Source organism: Coregonus lavaretus, assembly GCF_964263955.1.
Source record: "Coregonus lavaretus genome assembly, chromosome: 6".
NCBI classification, from domain to species: domain Eukaryota; kingdom Metazoa; phylum Chordata; class Actinopteri; order Salmoniformes; family Salmonidae; genus Coregonus; species Coregonus lavaretus.
The window spans coordinates 31,759,807-31,779,754 of record NC_139993.1 but is presented as its reverse complement, the minus strand read 5'-3'; the positions used below and the strand labels follow the sequence as shown (position 1 = coordinate 31,779,754).

The 19,948-nt window shown below is 47.6% G+C and overlaps 1 pseudogene across 1 annotated transcript in view; it reads left to right on the top strand.

Annotated features, from left to right (window-relative positions):
• The first annotated feature begins 3,595 nt into the window (after positions 1-3,595).
• The window catches only part of LOC311131019 (tyrosine-protein kinase JAK2-like), a 53,004-nt pseudogene continuing 36,651 nt past the window's right edge, over positions 3,596-19,948 (top strand). Inside the window, exons 1-3 of the transcript in view lie at positions 3,596-3,682; positions 17,985-18,073; positions 18,501-18,625. The product of the transcript in view is annotated as a tyrosine-protein kinase JAK2-like (transcript). The remainder of the gene's footprint in view (positions 3,683-17,984; positions 18,074-18,500; positions 18,626-19,948) is intronic.

Below are 19,948 nucleotides of genomic sequence, written 5' to 3'. Positions count from 1 at the left end.
CCTGAAAAGGGGAAAACGACATCATACAAAATCAAACACGTCAACTAAGAAAACCCATCCCACTTCTTCAGTCACAGTCCACTCCAAAATACATCGCTACAAAGGCTTAGAGGCCTGTGATGGTGGTACATTCACTGACAGGAATTATTGCACGGCCTCAGCTGTGAAATCACAAAATACCTCAAAACGTTCAGCGGCATTCACAATGATTCCAGTTTTCTTAAATGTCTTCTCCGCTTGTGCTGTACAGTTTATGACCACTGCAATAAATAATACAAATATTACAAAGTTCACCTTTTTAACATGTAGCATTTCACTATCCTTCAGTGAGAATGCTATTCATTGACTACAGCTCAGAGTTCAACACCATAGTGCCCTCAAAGCTCATCACTAAGCTAAGGATCCTGGGACTAAACACCTCCCTCTGCAACTGGATCCTGGACTTCCTGACGGGTAAGGGTAGGTAACAATACATCTGCCACGCTGATCCTCAACACGGGGGCCCCTCAGGGGTGCATGCTCAGTCCCCTCCTGTACTCCCTGTTCACCCATGACTGCATGGCCAGGCATGACTCCAACACCATCATTAAGTTTGCTGACGACACAACAGTGTTAGGTCTGATCACCGACAACGATGAGACAGCCTATAGGGAGGAGGTCAGAGACCTGGCCGTGTGGTGCCAGGATAACAACCTCTCCCTCAACGTGACCAAGACAAAAGAGATGATTGTGGACTACAGAAAAAAAAAGAGGACTGAGCACGCCCCCATTCTCATTGACGGGGCTGTAGTGGAACAGGTTGAGAGCTTCAAGTTCCTTGGTGTCCATATCACCAACGAACTATCATGGTCCAAACACATCAAGAAAGTCGTGAAGAGGGCACGACAAAGCCTATTCCCCCTCAGGAGACTGAAAAGATTTGGCATGGGTCCTCAGATCCTCAAAAAGTTCTACAGCTGCACCATCGAGAGCATCCTGACTGGTTGCATCACCGCCTGGTATGGCAACTGCTCGGCCTCCGACCGCAAGGCACTACAGAGGGTAGTGCGTACGGCCCAGTACATCACTGGGGCCAAGCTTCCTGCCATCCAGGACCTCTATACCAAGCGGTGTCAGAGGAAGGCCCTCAAAATTGTAAAAGACTCCAGCCACCCTAGTCATAGACTGTTTGGTTTGACTTGATTTGATTTGATTTGAGTTGATGAGAACCCTTCACTGGTCGTGGTGGCTCTACTACCATTGTTTCTTCCCCGCCACTCGTTCCTTCCAATCTTCTCACCGCCTCCAGATAAGAGACACGCTGGACACTCATTACCCTTGCCACCTCATTCTACTTCACCCTAACAGGGCACTCCAGGAATTCAGGCGCATGTTCACCTCCACAGTTGCAGCATTTCACTTCACCTGGCATTCGATACTCTTCCCTTCTGCACACACTTGACACATGACCAAATCTTTTACATTAATGACACTGAAGGGGCTTGTGCACAAAAGCTCATGAATCCTAACTTTATATGAGAAGGGAGAGACTCTTCATCAAAGAACAGTAGCATGGATTAAGTTAATTTATTTTCTCCATCCACCATACAGGTCAGTCGACATTCACTAACCACTCCATTGATGTCTTCAGTAATATTCTCTGCCTTTATTTCTTGCGCCACCCCAGAAATAACCCCCTTGATAGGCGCCCGGCTACGAAAATCCATAGAGGAAACATTCCACTCCGATATATTTTTGAGTCTTAAAACACGTTTCTTCTGCTTGGCACACACACAAAAAATCAAAATAAGACCACTTCTTGTGACTCTCACCGACTCCACACTTTCCTCCAAAACATTCCAGATTTTCCTCAAGACGTTGAACGGATTTCCCAAGTAGCATTGATCCAAAACCCTCACTCCGACTTAATGTCTAAACCGCCGGCAACAAAAGTGAGTACACCCCTAAGTGAAAATGTCCAAATTGGGCCCAAAGTGTCAATATTTTGTGTGGCCACCATCATTTTCCAGCACTGCCTTAACCCTCTTGGGCATGGAGTTCACCAGAGCTTCACAGGTTGCCACTGGAGTCCTCTTCCACTCCTCCATGACGACATCACGGAGCTGGTGGATGTTAGAGACCTTGCACTCCTCCACCTTCCGTTTGAGGATGCCCCACAGATGCTCAATAGGGTTTAGGTCTGGAGACATGCTTGGTCAGTCCATCACCTTTACCCTCAGCTTTTTTAGCAAGGCAGTGGTCGTCTTGGAGGTGTGTTTGGGGTCATTATCATGTTGGAATACTGCCCTGCGGCCCAGTCTCCGAAGGGAGGGGATCATGCTCTGCTTCAGTATGTCACAGTACATATTGGCATTCATGGTTCCCTCAATGAACTGTAGCTCCCCAGTGCCGGCAGCACTCATGCAGCCCCAGACCATGACACTCCCACCACCATGCTTGACTGTAGGCAAGACACACATGTCTTTGTACTCCTCACCTGGTTGCCGCCACACACGCCACACACGCTTGACACCATCTGAACCAAATAAGTTTATCTTGGTCTCATCAGACCACAGGACATGGTTCCAGTAATCCATGTCCTTAGTCTGCTTGTCTTCAGCAAACTGTTTGCGGGCTTTCTTGTGCATCATCTTTAGAAGAGGCTTCCTTCTGGGACGACAGCCATGCAGACCAATTTGATGCAGTGTGCGGCGTATGGTCTGAGCACTGACAGGCTGACCCCCCACCCCTTCAACCTCTGCAGCAATGCTGGCAGCACTCATACGTCTATTTCCCAAAGACAACCTCTGGATATGACGGTGAGCACGTGCACTAAACTACTTTGGTCAACCATGGCGAGGCCTGTTCTGAGTGGAACTTGTCCTGTTAAAACGCTGTATGGTCTTGGCCACTGTGCTGCAGCTCAGTTACAGGGTCTTGGCAAACTTCTTATAGCCCAGGCCATCTTTATGTAGAGCAACAATTCTTTTTTTCAGATCCTCAGAGAGTTCTTTGCCATGAGGTGCCATGTTGAACTTCCAGTGACCAGTATGAGGGAGTGTGAGAGCGATGACACCAAATTTAACACACCTGCTCCCCATTCACACCTGAGACCTTGTAACACTAACGAGTCACATGACACCGGGGAGGGAAAATGGCTAATTGGGCCCAATTTTGTACTCACTAATTGGGCCCATGGGTGTACTCACTTTTGTTGCCAGCGGTTTAGACATTAATGGCTGTGTGTTGAGTTATTTTGAGGGGACAGCAAATGTACACTGTTGTACAAGCTGTACACTCACTACTTTACATTGTAGCAAAGTGTCATTTCTTCAGTGTTGTCACATGAAAATATATACTCAAATATTTACAAAAATGTGAGGGGTGTACTCACTTTTGTGAGATACTGTATATATAATATTATATATAGTTTTTAATACAATTTAGTATTGTTTTGTTATGGTTTCTAAGACTAGTTTTGACATTTTAAAACCTGAGGGACTTTTCCCACCAGTTTCCCACCAGCTTGATATTATTAGAATGAATCTCATAAACATAAACAACATTTATTTTCAAACAGGAACACTAGCCTACTCACTACACAGAGATTTAGAAAATGGACAACATAGTGCCCTCCGAGCTCATCACTAAGCTCAGGGCCCTGGGTCTGAACCCCTCCCTATGCAACCTGGACTCCACAGGGGTGCGTGCTCAGCCCCCTCCTGTACTTCATTCACCCATGACTGCGTGGCCACACACGTCTCCAACTCAATCATCAAGTTTGCTGATGACACAACAGTGGTAGGCCTGATTACCAACAACGACAAGACAGCCTACAGGGAGGAGGTGAGAGCCCTGGCGCAGTAGTGCCAGGAAAATAACCTCTCCCGCAACGTCAACAAAACGAAGGAGCTGATCGTGGAATACAGGAGACAGCAGAGAGAACACACCCCCATTCACATCGCCGGGGCCGCAGTGAAGGCAAAAGCTTCAAGTTCCTCGGCGTGCACATCTCTGATTAACTGAAGTGGTCGCTTCACACAGACAGTGTGGTGAAGACGGCACAACAGCGCCTCTTCAACCTCAGGAGGCTGAAGAGGTTCGGCTTAGCCCCTAAGCTAACTTTTATAGATGCACCATTGAGAGCATCCTGTCGGACTGTATCAACGCCTGGTACGGCAATTGCAACGCCCACAACCGCAGGGCTCTCCAGAGGGTGGTGCGGAAAGCCCAACGCATCACCTGGGGCACACTGCCTGCCCTCCTGGACATCTACAGCACCCGGTGTCACAGGAAAGCCAAGAAGATCATCATGGACCTCAGCCACCCGAACCATGGCCTTATCACCCCGCTACCATCTAGAAGGTGGAGACAGTACAGGTGAATCAAAGCTGGGACCAAGAGACTGATAAACCGTTTATATCTCCAGGCCATCATACTGTTAAACAGTCACCACTAGCCGGCCTCTGCCCAGTACCCTGCCCTGAACTTTAGTCACTGTTACTAGCCGGCTACCACCCGGTACTCTACCTTGCACCTTAGAGACTGCTGCCCTATGTACAGTACATAGTCATTGAACACTGGTCACTTTAGTAATATTTACATACTGTTTTACACACTTTATATGTATATACTGTATTCTAGTCATGGCTCATCCTATATAACTACTGCTGTACACACCTTTTCTATTCATATACTGTCCATACTGTCTATACACACTATTATATATACACACAGTGTACAAAACATTAGGAACACCTGCTCTTTCCATGACATAGACTGACCAGATGAATCTAGGTGAAAGCTATGATCCCTTATTGATATCACCTGTTAAATCCACTTCAACCAGTGTAGATGAAGGGGAGGAGGCAGGTTAAAGAAGGATTTTTAAGCCTTGAGACAATTGAGACATGGATTGTTTATGTGTGTGATTCAGAGGGTGAATGGGCAAGACAAAATATTTAAGTGCCCTTGAACAGGGTATGGCAGTAGGTGCCAGGCGCACCAGTTTGAGTGTGTCAAGAACTGCAACGTTGCTGGGTTTTTCACACTCAACAGTTTCCCGTGTGTATCAAAAAAAGTCCACCACCCAAAGGACATCCAGCCAACTTGACACAACTGTGGGAAGCATTGGAGTCAACATTGGCCAGCATCCCTGTGGAACACTTTCGATACCTGTCCATGCCCCGATTAATTGAGGCTGTTCTGATGGAGAAAGTGGGTACAACTCAATATTAGGAAAGTGTTCCTAATGTTTTCGACACTGTTTTGAACACTATATATTTCTGGACTCTGACATTGCTCGTACTGATATTTCATAATTTGTTTATTTTAACTTTTTGGATTATGTGTGTATTTTTTTTGTATTACTGCACTGTTGGAGCTAGAAACACAAGCATTTCGCTGCACCTGCGATAACATCTGCAAATCTGTGTACGCGACCAATAAACTTTGATTTGATTTAAACAATACAAATTGGGGGAGCAGGCATATTTTATGGACTACTTTCGTGACTTCACGTAAAGTAGCAAAAAAAGTTCTCAACAACAAAGTTGAGTTGTCTGGAAATGAACCTAGTCATACATGCTCCAATGCAGGCACAACACACAGCAAATTATTAAAAGAGCTGGAAAATGCTGCATTGCAAACAAGCTTGAAATCTCTACGGATGGAGTCGGAATCCTCAGATATTGAGAGTAGGAGGTGCCAAGAGTCTGGGGAGGAAGTATATTCGAACAGCTTGTTGTGCAACGAGTTGGGGCGCCTTACCACCACAAACCCCCAAACTGAGGCCTGAGGCACTAGAAAAATCTGATGCAAATGTTGCAAACGAACGAGTTAAAGAAAAAATAACCATTACCGACCAATACGCGTCTCTTCTCATAATTTCTCGATAAATTGAATCAAAGAGACTTGGCTCTTCTTGGTACTTAACGGCTGGACTGTGCTGTCGCACACAAGGATTCTAACCGGGCCGCGGAAGAATGGTTATGGAGTTGGGAGATCTCTGCCATGAGGAAAGACCACCGGTAGCTGAGACTATCAATGTGGACAGCAGCATTCATTCCACAACAACTCAGGCTTTATTTAATTTATGCAGAAAACCAGCCTCGTGTAGTTCAAGATTGCGTGTCTTGGTCGCTGTTTGTCCCAAATGTAAAGAGTTGACTGAATACAACAAAACAAAGAATAGCTGCCTACGTTCTATATCGTGGAGCTCCGCCCCATAGGGGAGCTCTGCTCCTAATGGTTTACCCTCTGCCCTACGGCAGCAGCAGCCTGAGACAAAATTATGCACACACCTACAGCCAATAGGAGTACAGGTGTCCCTATAAGAGGGGGTGCCTCCCCTCAATCAGCCTCCCTTTTTCTTCAGCGACTGGATGACTAGACTGAAGAGCCAAGAAGAGACGAAGCACGAAGACTCAGGACGAAAACGCCGTTGATATTCCAGTCATCAACGTCGTCTAAATGAGCACACCAGGAGAATTTCCACCCCCAAAAGCTATTTTTAGAGCTCAGTGCAGATGCACTTCCATGGCGGCCGGTGACCACCACGACTTATGTTTCGTGTGTTTGGGATCCCAGCATGCCAAGGAAGGCGTCTGCAGTCCCCCGAATTGCGCTTCCTGCGCCCTCCTTTCTTTAAAGGAGAGGAAGCAGCGTTGGGCGTTTTTCAGGGAGGACATCCCCCTTGAGGATGTGTTGTCGATACTAGCCTCTGCTTCAGAGGCGTCGTCCGACGGCGCAGACTCGGGGGAAGATGGGGATTTTGAGGAAGGGTCTGGCATTCCAATGGAACAGTCGGACCCCGTCCCTCATACTTTCAATCCCCCCTTTCCTTTGGAGAGCGAGAGGGCTTGTAGTCCCTATAGCGAAGGGGATATGAGCTCTGAGAGATCAGAAGCTCTCTCTTTCGCTGCAGCCTCTCTGAGAGCGGAATTTCCGGGTCTCATTGAGAGAGCTGCTCAACGGCTGGCAATAGAGCTGCCCCCTCTTCCCTCCGCACCGGAGGTTGATATGATGGAGGGCGGTCCTTATTCCAGGCCAAGGAAGGCGGCAGAGCCAGTGGCTCCTGCCATGCCTTCTTTGGCTAGGTACGTTGGAGGCTCGTGGGAGGCACCTTTAGCGGCGCGTTCGCCTGTAAAAGCGTATCTCCCATTCACGAGAGTGGAAGGAAGGCTTCTGGGTCAGGGAATCCCCAGGTTAGAGAGCGCCATGGCGGCTTATCTCGTACCGGGTTCGAGCCCTTGGCCCTCTTCCAAGAAGGCCACGTTGCCATCCCAGAAGGACCGACTCACAGCGTCGCTGTTAGAGAAGTCTTTTGGGTTGGGAGCCCAAGCTGTAGCAGCAGCTAACAACATTGCCCTCTTGGCGGCCTCTCTGTCCCGTTTAACCACGGGTAAGACAGAGATGGCACCGGAGGAGGTGGAGGAGGCGTCCAGAATTTCTGGCGCCATACTCCACCTTACACAGGCGTCCGCAGTCTGCGCGGGGAGATCCATGGCCACTTCGGTGGTCGGGGAACGACACCTCTGGTTGTCTTTGACTTCCATGAAAGAGGCAGACAGGACGTCTCTTTTGAACGCCCCCCTCTCTGACGACGGCCTCTTTGGGGTCGCAGTCAAAGAGGCGACGGAGCGTTTTTCGAAGTTGGAGGAGGAGAAGAAGCAGTTGGCCAAGCACCTGCCGTTGGCAGGACGACTCGGCCCCCCTCCTCCCCAAAGGCCATCTACCTCCGCCCCACTAAGTAGACCGGGATCTACGACGAGGCGGCGTAATCGGCGTCATCCGGCGGCCACGAGCAGCAAGGGAGCGGGCTCGGCCCTCCCAGCAGCTACGGTAGCCCCACTACAGCCGGCGAGGGAGGTGACGAGGACGCCGACCTGGCCCTCCAAGGGAGGCAAGAGGAGACGTACGTGACGGGACGCGGGGGAGAGGATGGAGGACGCATCGATGGTGTCGAACGCGCCCACTGTTCCCCCCCACCCTTCGGTTGAAGGGACGGGTGCTGATGTAAATGCTTTTGTTGATGTGTTTAATAAAGAGTTGGCTCCACCTGACTTTGTCAAAAAAGAGCCTCTTTTCCATAATACGTCCGAGAGCGTTCAAATCTCACCCTCTCTTCCTTACCACTCTAAGAGCCGTTCAGCCCACCGAGGGTGCGTTGCTGAACAGGCACTAAGAGTAGGTATCCAGAAGACCTCAATCAGGTCGTCACATCACACTTCACGTATAAGAAGTGCTTTACATAGAAGGCAGCAGTCCCGGTCAGATTCTGACATGAGGACGCAGCCGCTATTTGGGGATGGCGCACTAGTACAGACTAAGGTCTCCACTAGTACGAGCCAGACCCATGCTGCGTTCACGGAGGGCCCGATTACCGCGGTCACCAAGGTGCCCAGAGTATCGGCGCCCCCAGGCATTGTAACACAGCAGCTATCTGGGGACGGCGCATTATCGCAGACCAAGGTCTCGGTTAATGCGATTCAGACCCATGCTACGTTCACGGAGGGCAGGATTACTAGCGTTATGGGTATAACCAAAGTATCAGCTCCCCTGACAGAACGAGCCAGTACTCACCACACTGAGCGTGAATCAACCCACCAGGGGTGCAGAGATGAACACACACAGAAGGTGAAAGTTAAGAAGGTATCAAGGCACCGCCTTGTTTTACCTCATAGAGACCTCATACTACAGACTTCTAGGAGTACTGTAGTGAAGGGTAACCGACGTCCCTACTCCTCTTTCTTTCTCAGAACGCATTTCCTCTCCCTTTCACGGGAGGCCCACCTTGGGCTGTTCCACCACTTCAATGTTGGGGAACAGTGGCGGTAAGGGCCATAGAGGAATACAGGTCCTTCCTACTGGATGCACCACAGCTTCGCGCCCAGCCACTTTCTCAGCATTGCTGGCAGTGGCGAAGAAGCTGCACCCTCTCACGCTGGCTAGAACAGACGTTGCAGAAGGGTTATGCTCTCCAATTCCACCGGACCCCACCCCCGTTCAGGGGAGTGGTGGAGACGGTGATGAAAACGCCAGACAAAGTGGCCGCTCTGATGACAGAGATTACGGAACTTTTGGCGAAGGAGGCGGTGACAGTAGTTCCCCGGGAGCAAAGGAACAAAGGGCTATATTCGCCTTATTTCCTAGTGCCCAAAAAGACGGGGGGAGTGAGGCCGATTTTGGATTTACGCATTCTCAACGAGAGCATAACCAAACGGCCCTTCCGAATGCTAACGACAAAACGTCTGCTGGAATGTGTCCAGAGAGGGGACTTTTGTACGAGCATAGACCTAAAGGACGCGTACTTTCATGTGCCGGTTCAGCCGCGTCACAGGAAGTTTCTGCGGTTCGCCTTTCAAGGGGTGGCGTACGAATACACGAGGATGCCATTTGGGTACGCCCTGGCACCTCGCACATTTTCCAAGTGTGTGGAGGCGGCATTGGAACCGTTGCGTCGTCAGGGAATACGGCTACTAGGCTACCTGGACGACCTACTGGTTCTTGCCCCGTCAGCAGAGCTGGCGATCACTCACACAACACAGACAGTGATGCATCTCACAAGTCTGGGGTTCGCTGTGAATTGGAAAAAGAGCGCGCCCTGGCCCACTCATCAGATTGTCTACCTGGGGATACAGCTAGACACTGTGAGGATGAGGGCTCGAATCTCGGACCCCCGAAGGGTAGCCTTGTTGCTAGCCCTAAGGAAGTGTCGTCCGAATCACACGGTGACGGCGCTGTCGATCATGTCACTTTTGGGTCTCATGTCGTCAGCCCACTCTGTGGTTCCGCTGGGACTCCTGCACATGCGCAGGACGCAGCGATGGTTCGCCCAACTAAGACTAGACCCATTGCGTCAACGTCATCGGTTGGTGGTGGTTCCCCTCTCGCTCAGTGCAGACCTAAACTATTGGAGAAACTCGCGCGTTCTCACGCACGGAGTCCCGATAGGAAAGGTGTCCTCTCACATCCCAGTATTCACGGATGTGTCCCTGACGGGATGGGGAGGGACATGTCAGACACAAGCGATAGGAGGTGTGTGGCCTCAATCAGGTCGTCACATCAACCTCCTGGAGTTGGAAACGGTTCGACTGGTTCTGACCCACTTCGCGTCTACCCTTCGGGGTCGCGATGTGCTGGTCTGGTCAGACAACCGGACCACAGTAGCCCACATAAATCGCCAGGGTGGAGTCAGGTCGCCTGCTCTCCATCGGGCGGCAGAGGAACTGTGGCTGTGGGCTCACGAGCACCTTCGCTCATTGAGAGCAGCACACATTCCGGGCTACTTGAACGTAGGAGCAGACCTCATGTCAAGAGGGGGTCCTCGAGACGACGAGTGGTGTCTGCATCCAGACATTGTTCTCCAGATTTGGGAACAATTCGGGAGAGCCGAGGTGGACCTATTCGCGTCACGCGTGAACGCGCAATGTCCTCTGTGGTTCTCTCTGAGGGAACAGGACGAACCGCCACTGGGAAGGGACGCCTTTGCGCACCAACCGTGGCCGAGAGTTCTCCTGTATGCATTCCCTCCGCTGTCCTGCATTCTCCCACTGCTAGCCAGGGTGAGGTCAGGGGGGCTGTCAGTGATACTGATAGCGCCCGATCGCCTGGGGGCTCTGTGGTTTGCGGAGATGAGTCAGATGTTGATTGCGCCACCTTGGCCAATTCCACATCGACGGGACGCGTTGTCTCAGGCGGCTGGCACGATAGGGAAATTGCCCATAATCGGCCAACCACTGAAGGCCTGGCTGCTGAGAGGGACAGGCTAGAGCGCCGTGGGTTATCTGATGCAGTGATCAGGACCATACAGGGTTCACGTGCCAGTTCCACTTCTAAGATGTATGCCAGTAGATGGAACGTGTTTTCACGATGGTGTGTCACACAAGGTATGGACCCCATGAGCTGTCAGGTGGAGAGTATTCTCTCTTTTCTGCAGCTCATGTTTGATAAGCAAAAATCGCCTGCCACGATTAGAGTGTTTGCAGCAGTGATTTCAGCTTGTCATGAGGGTTTTGGCAGAGACAATGTCTTTAGTCACCCTCTAGTGAAACGCTTCCTATTAGGAACGCGGCGACTTAGGCCAACACCTAGAGTCACGCTTCCTCAGTGGGATTTGGCTTTGGTACTCGAAGCGCTATGTAAGTCGCCGTTCGAGCCATTGAATCAAATACCCCTCAAGATGCTGTCTATCAAGACAGCACTGTTGCTCGCTTTGACTACAGCTAAGCGGGTCAGTGATTTGTGTGCTCTTTCGACGAGACCTGACTGCCTGGCCATCAATGGTGACCTGAGCAGAGCAGTGTTACGTCCTAACCCGGCATTTGTGCCGAAGGTTATTAAGAGTTCATATAGGTCACAGACCGTGGAGCTGTGGGCTTTTTCTCCTCCTCCTCATAGAGAGAGGAGTGAGGAGAAGCTCCATCGCCTGTGCCCGGTACGCGCTTTGGCGTGTTACGTCGAGCGCACAGCAGCGATTAGGTCATCGCCTCAGTTGTTTGTGTGTCACGGTGCGGCTGCACTAGGTAGACCACTTTCAAAACAGAGGCTGTCTCACTGGCTTTGTGAAGGCATTGAGACAGCTTATGAGGTAGCAGGGCGGCAATTGCCTCAGGGTATCAGAGCTCACTCCACTCGTGGAGTAGCGGCTTCTACTGCCCTTTTTAGAGGAACAGGAGTAGAGGATATCTGTAGAGCAGCATCCTGGTCGACGCCGTCTCCATTTATCCGTTTCTATCTCTTAGATATGTCTTCTAATTCTCTGGCTCGATCTGTACTCAGTGTGGCTGAAGGGAGATCTTGAGCAAGAAAGAGAGGAGAAGCAGGACTGTGGACTCAGGTTTCCATCAGGTCCGCTTTGGTTAGGAAGACGTGTTTTTGACAGATGTGTTTTCTAACTCTTTGGCTCGGTATGTACTCAGCATAGCTGAAGGGAGATCTGGAGCTAGGAAGAGAGGGAAAAGCAGGACTATGGACTGGGTTTCCATCAGGTCCGCTTTGGATAAGAAAACATATTTTGTGACATGAATTCTGACTGACAGGATCAGTACAGTAGAGGCATGCGTTGATTAACAGAATATGAGGTCATCTATCTGCTTGTTCAGTTAGTATGACTCATGTTTTTGTTCCTGCCCACTAATCTCTGGGATTCCATTGAGTGAGTGAGGCGGTCTACCGCGTTCATAATGTAGAGTGACACTTGATGTCATTCCATTAGTGGTCGGTAGTGTTTTCACAGGATATTGAGGCACATCTATCTGCTAGTACAGATTAGTATGGCTTCTATTCTGGTGATCTGCCCACTAGTCATTGGCATTGCCATTGGACTAGGTGGGGCGGGTTTTTTAACCGATGACGCGGTATATTGTGACGCCCGTAGGGGTTTTTAGTTGCAGTACTGCGGGACTCGGTTGCAGCCATTGCTAGGCTTGACTTTCTCGTTTCGATGGGAAGTGTTGGGCTCGGCAGGGAGTACATTTTGGAGCGCTACGCTCCGCCTTAAACCATTAGGAGCAGAGCTCCCCTATGGGGCGGAGCTCCACGATATAGAACGATTAGTTACCGGAGTGTAACTCCAGTTCTATGAGTGGAGCAGAGCCCCATAGGACTTAAGGCCCTGCCGACCCTCTCTAGTCTCGCTGAAGAAAAATATCTCGGGAGGCTGATTGAGGGGAGGCACCCCCTCTTATAGGGACACCTGTACTCCTATTGGCTGTAGGTGTGTGCATAATTTTGTCTCAGGCTGCTGCTGCCGTAGGGCAGAGGGTAAACCATTAGGAGCAGAGCTCCCCTATGGGGCTCCGCTCCACTCATAGAACTGGAGTTACACTCCGGTAACTAATCGTTCAATCCTCAACAACATTTGTCAGCTTTATATTTGTATATACAGTACCAGTCAAAAGTTTGGACACCCCTACTCATTCAAGGGTTTTCCTTTATTTGTACAATTTTCTACATTGTAGAATAATAGTGAAGACATCAAAACTATGAAATAACACATATGGAATCATGTAGTAACCAAAAAAGTGTTAAACAAATCAAAATATATTTTATATTTGAGAATCTTCAAATAGCCACCCTTTGCCTTGATGACAGCTTTGCACACTCTTGGCATTCTCTTGACAAGCTTCACCTGGAATGCTTTTCCAACAGTCTTGAAGGAGTTCCCACATATACTGAGCACTTGTTGGCTGCTTTTCCGTCACTCTGCTGTCCGACTCATCCCAAACCATCTCAATTGGGTTGAGGTCGAGGGATTGTGGAGGCCAGGTCATCTGATGCAGCACTCCATCACTCTCCTTCTTGGTAAAATAGCCCTTACACAGCCTGGAGGGGTGTTGGGTCATTGTCCTGTTGAAAAACAAATGATAGTCCCACTAAGCCCAAACCAGATGGGATGGCATAACGCTGCAGAATGCTGTGGCAGCCATGCTGGTTAAGTGTGCCTTGAATTCTAAATAAATCACAGACAGTGTCACCAGCAAAGCACCCCCACACCATAACACCTCCTCCTCCATGCTTTACGGTGGGAACTACACATGTGGAGATCATCCATTCACCCACATCGCGTCTCACAAAGACACGGCGGTTGGAATCAAAAATCTCCAATTTGGACTCCAGACCAAAGGACACATTTCCACCGGTCTAATGTCCATTGCTCGTGTTTCTTGGCCCAAGCAGGTCTCTTCTTATTATTGGTGTCCTTTAGTAGTGGTTTCTTTGCAGAAATTCGACCATGAAGGCCTGATTCACACAGTCCCCTCTGAACAGTTGATGTTGAGATGTGTCTGTGACTTGAACTCTGTGAAGCATTTATTTGGGCTGCAATTTCTGAGGCTGGTAACTCTAATGAACTTTTCCTCTGCAGCAGAGGTAACTCTGGGTCTTCCATTCCTGTGGTGGTCCTCATGAGAGCCAGTTTCATCATAGCGCTTGATGGTTTTTGCAACTGCACTTGAAGAAACTTTCAAAGTTCTTGAAATTTTCCGTATTGACTGACCTTCATGTCTTAAAGTAAAGATGGACTGTCGTTTCTCTGCTTATTTTAGCTGTTCTTGCCATAATATGGACTTGGACTTTTACCGAATTGGGCTATCTTCTGTATACTCCCCCCCCCCCCCCAAAGGCACACCTGTTAATTGAAATGTATTCCAGGAGACTCCCTCGTGAAGCTGGTTGAGAGAATGCCAAGAGTGTGAAAAGCTGTCATCAAGGCAAAGGGTGACTATTTGAAGAATCTCAAATATTAAATATATTTTGATTTGATTAACACTGTTTTGGTTACTACATGATTCCATATGTGTTATTTCATAGTTTTGATGTCTTCACTATTATTCTACAATGTAAAAAATAGTAAAAATAAAGAAAATCCCTTGAATGAGTAGGTGTGTCCAAACTTTTGACTGGTAGTGTATGTTTTGATCTCAGTGATTGAAATACTACACATTCTGAATAATAAACTACACATCACCGAGAAGATTGAACGACTGATAGAAAACTAGCAAGTGTTCAATCTTCTCTGTGTAACAGTTGGGATAATGGGACAATTCGGAGTACAACACATTTCTCTTCCCTGGATTGCGGTATGTTTTCCGAGCCATATCTCGCGCAGGCTCCGCAGTGTCTTAATCTAAACAGGAAGTCTGTCCGACCCCAGTGCAGCTGTAAGCAAGCTTAGGGTCGGAATCTATTCTGGGTAATGTCTGATGGTTGAGAAAAATGCCAATGCATGCCCAAGTTTCTTGTCTTAGACGCACAAAACCTGGTGCTTTCAATATTTAGAATGAAGAATTTGTTGTGGGGAAGAACATTTGAAAAAAAGTAGGCCTATTTTTGACATACAGGTTTTGCAATATTTCATCAGTAGCCCAATCTCATCCTATATAAAGGACTTACATTACCTTTTAATGCAAATGGATGATATTGAAATGCCTTAAATCTGATTTATCGCATAGTAGTGCATTCTGTCAGACCATTATCGAACTTTAAAAGTGACCTATCTTGTGTTTAATGGTATTTCAAGCAGAAATGCAAATATTGTCAAAATACTTACATGGCTGGTACACAGTGCTTCACTTGGGCAGGAGCTCACTGGAACTGAATATCAGCATCTTAAATGTTCTACTGCTTGGGTTCTCATAGAATGTTAGCTAAAAAGTATTGCAGAGTTCCTGCACCTTTATATAAACATTACCGGCACTTAAAATGAGTACCAGCACCTATTTCAGTCCAAGTCAAAAGCATAACAAAGGCTTGCAAATATTAATTCATTAAATCAATTCCATTAACTTAAGAAACATTTGAAAGTATTCTATGTCAATGGCTAATTCAATCAAAAGTTATGTGGAAATGTTGTCACATGAGAAGAGCATCTTGTCAGATATGTAACTTATTCTTTAATATCTCTTAGCAAGAGATGCAGTCAAGTCACTAAAACTGGAGTCTGAGTCAAGTCCCAAGTCTTCTTCTTCTTCGGTGGATTTTAACAGCGGTTGGCATCCAATATGTTGCATTACCGCCCCCAACTGGACTACGTTTACATTTTACATTTTAGTCATTTAGCAGACACTCTTATCAAGAGCGACTTACAGTTAGTGAGTGCATACATTTCTTTTTTCATACTGGCCCCCCGTGGGAATCGAACCCACAACCCTGGCGTTGCAAGCGCCATGCTCTACCAACTGAGCTACACGGGACTATAGTATAAATCCATTACACTTTGTGATACAAAATGGAAAAAGGGGAAACGGGAACATTGTTATATATTTTTTGTATTACCCTACCAACTAACCCTACACTCATTAAAACCCACCACCTTATTCCACTACTAATCTGAGACTACCCAAGGCCAACGACCTGAGAGGATGGGACACAACGAATCAATACACCCTGTAACTCTTCTGAAGTCAAATCTCGTACCTACAAGTACTTCTCTGCAGCTGCCACCACAACATCTATTTTCTGTGACTTATGTTCCATCTCTGCGGTACAGTTGATAACCATTGCTATGAATGCTTACTGAAACACATACACTATATATACAAAAGTATGTGAACACCCCTTGAAATGAGTGGATTCGGCTATTTCAGCAACACCCGTTGCTGACAGGTGTATAAAATCGAGCACACAGCCATGCAATCTCCATAGACAAACATTGACAGTAGAATGGCCTTACTAAAGAGCTCAGTGACTTTCAACGTGGCACTATCATAGGATGCCACCTTTCCAACAAGTCAAATTTCTGCCCTGCTAGAGCTGCCCGGTCAATTGTAAGTGCTGTTATTGTGAAGTGGAAACATCTAGGAACAACAACGGCTCAGCCGCGAGGTGGTAGGCCACACAAGCTCACAGAACGGGACCACCGAGTGCGTAAAAATCACCTGTCCTCGGTTGCAACACTCACAACAGAGTTCCAAACTACCTCTGGAAGCAACGTCAGCACAAGAACTGTTCGTCGAGAGCCTAATGATATGCCAAGCGTCGGCTGGAGTGGTGTAAAGCTCGCCGCAGAAATGGTTTGTCGAGATTGGTTTGGAAGAATTTGACTGGCCTGCACAGTGCCCTGACCTCAACCCCATCGAACACCTTTGGGGTGAGTTAGAATGCCAACTGCGAGCCAGGCCTAATCACCCAACATCAGTGCCCGACCTCACTAATGCTCTTGTGGCTGAAAGGAAGCAAGTCCCCGCAGCAATGTTCCAACATCTAGTGGAAAGCCTTCCCAGAAGAGTGGAGGCTGTTATAGAGGCAAAGGGGGGACCATCTCCATATTAAGCCCATGATTTTGGAATGAGATGTTCGACGGGCAGGTGTCCACATACTTTTAGTCATGTAGTGTATCACTCATTGGCCTATCCCTCTGTTCTGGCACAGATCTACTATTCACAGCGATCCTCTCAGAATTCCTCACCCTTGATCCACCCTCCTCTACTTTCTTTACTGTCTCAGCATACGACACCTCTGACCCTGGCCACCTCAACCTGCCTCTCTCGCACCGGACCTCCGATCCCCAGCAACATGGGCACCCCTACAGTTGACACACAGCTTTTTCCACCCAAACTGCACATTCCTCTGTCCCATGTCCTCCTGCACACTTCCCACATTTTGGAATCTCCCTCCTACACACTGCTGCGACATGACTATAAACGTGACACCTATAACACTGCAGTGTATTCGGCACAAAAGCTGTAACAGCATAACGCATACATCCTAACATTACTTTGTTAGGTAAAGACTCTGAATCAAAGCTCAGAAGAACAGACTGTGTCACCTCTGTTTCACCACGCTTCCCACCGGATCTGCGTCGCACCAAATGACGGGCATCACAAACACCAGGAATCTTCAACTTCAATTGCTCCACCTCCAGGGTGCGTTGGGTTTCCATTCCGGTGTTGCCGAGGTGGTGCGCTCAGACCGGTGGCTCAGTAGACCGGCGAATCAGAGCGCCGGAGGGGAGCAACGGGAGGAGACATGACAGTATTGAGTGAAACGATCTGATCAAACGTAAAAGCAATCAACACGCCACAATTTCATTGCTCGTTAACAAAAATGACAAGGTCAAAGAAAGAAAATGGGTCATGTGATGCATGGCCTCCATCAGTTGAATCAAGCGACCAGTTGCAGTTAGAGCTTTTTTTCATTTAGGAAGGTGTGGTCATAAGAAATTGAGCAGGTATGCAAACTCACATCCACAGACACAAACCCTATAGAACCTTTTTGGAGGGGTTTCGTTAATTGGGCTCATGTTATATCAGATATTTTATTCTATAACGTCATTCTAAAAACGTCATTATCGGATGTGTTTCATTGCCTTTTGAACCCCTTATGGGATATGTAGGTTTAGAGCAGGTGGCCATAACTTTTTGCAACATGAAAGAGTAAGGAAGGATACCATTGCCCAGATCAACCCCTTGTTGCACCTTACTGCAGAAATCCTGTAAAAATAGGAGATTAGCTACAGCTTTCACCCATGCTAAGTGTACATTATTTTGTTTTTCTCCTCTAAGTCATTCTTTGAAGCGGCCAGCTTGATGAGCCAGATTTCCCACAAACACCTTCTCCTGGTCTATGGGTTTAAGTGTTCACAGATCCAAGAGTGAGTGACCATAAAACCTCAACCTCTCAACTTAACATTCTACTTCTCACAGATCAGTACAAAATCACCAAACCTTGAATGGAAAAAACGCACAATTCCAGGCACAATTTAAATGAATAATTTAAATTAACTACAATTTATTGGGTTAGGGCTCAGGTTAGGGGTACGGTCAGGGTTAGGGTTACTGCTGTAAATACATTGTAAATAATTGTAACAATGAGTAATTATAATACTTGATACAATGTAATTATATGAGTAGTTACACAGTATTAAGGGCACTGCAATGTAAGGTTTTACAGAGTCTGCTAACGCAGGTTCACATTTTCTGTGGGGGTTTTGAGAAGTGCCAACTCAACTCCCTCTCAAGGAGCTGCTGCTATTGTAACTCATCCAATCATGCTACGCTGGTCATCTCTTAACCTTGCAGACATCATGGTGCAGGAGTTTGTCAAGTATGGGGCCCTTGACCTGTACCTGAAGAGGGAAGGGTCAGTGTCGGTCCGTTGGAAACTTGATGTGGCCAAACAGCTGGCTTGTGCCATTAATTTCCTGGTGAGATGAACCTGATCTTTTTGCCCTGATTTCTCTTTCTTTTCAGTTGATAATACTTCATTTCAGTGGAAGTATTATGTATGTTGTCTGAAGAAGCACTTTGGTTCAGATAGTTAATCAAACATCTATAGATAATCTATCTTTAGATGTTCCTTAAAGGGAAGGTTGCTGTTAAACAGTCTGATTGGTTTCATCCTTCCCACTAAAAGTCCCAATACGACATATTACTTTACATTTGTATTTTGGGAGAAATTGATATTTATTCGAATTTGACCGAAGTCGTGTCGGAAAAGCATTCAGAAAAGTGACGTCTAGAGTAGAACACACGAGTGAATACACAGCAGGAGTGAAGCCATTGTCCACATAAGACAGTAAAGACCCACATCATACCAAGTCCTCATTGTTTAAAAAAAAATATTTTGGCACTCTGAATAAAGCCAACTTATCATCTGACCATATCCTGTTATTTCTTTATTCTGTATCAGCAAAAAAGAAAAGCTTTTAGAATAGCCACTTTTACACCCCTGCTGGCTTACCCCTACTAGCTAACCACTAGCAGCCTTGAAACACATCACTTATTAGCAGTTCAGCACATCAGCATTTCTCATACTTACACAAAATCAAGATAAACCTTTACCATCATAGTAGACATTGAACATCTAAATTTATAACCAAACTGGCTAAAACTCTGTTGTTGGCCGATGGTAACTATAGCTAGCCTCATGCTAACCAGAGTGCTAACGTTACTAACGTTATTAGCAGCAGTAACTGTCACGGTTTCGGCCGAGGCTGCTCCTCCTCCTTGTTCGGGCAGGCTTCGGCGGTCGTCGTCCCCGGAGTACTAGCTGCCACCGTTCGATGTTTCATGTTTGTTTGGTTTTGTCTGTTTGTACACCTGTCCCTTGTTAGTGTTTGATTTGGTTGCCTATTTAGTTGTCGTGTGTGGGGGCAGGTGTTATGTGGTATTGTTTATTTGTCAAGCTGTTGCTCTTTGATATTACTCTCAGGATTGTTGTTTTTCCGAGAGTCCGCACTGTGTGCGCTATCGTCATTTTTACGCACTGTGTGTGTTGTGCGTACTTTGTATTTTGCCTCCCGGTTGGGTTGGCTGTTCGCCTGTTTGGTGCTGTTATTTTTGTGACTAAAGTCTGTTGACGAACGCCCGTGTTTCCTGCGCTTGATTCCTCACCGCATCTACACTCAGCTACTGACAGAATACCACATCTCACCATGGAGTCAGCAGGAGCACCCGCGCCGACAGAGGTCATGGAGGACCGTCTTCGTGGATAGGAGGACCGGATTAACCAGATCGGGCACGCCTTG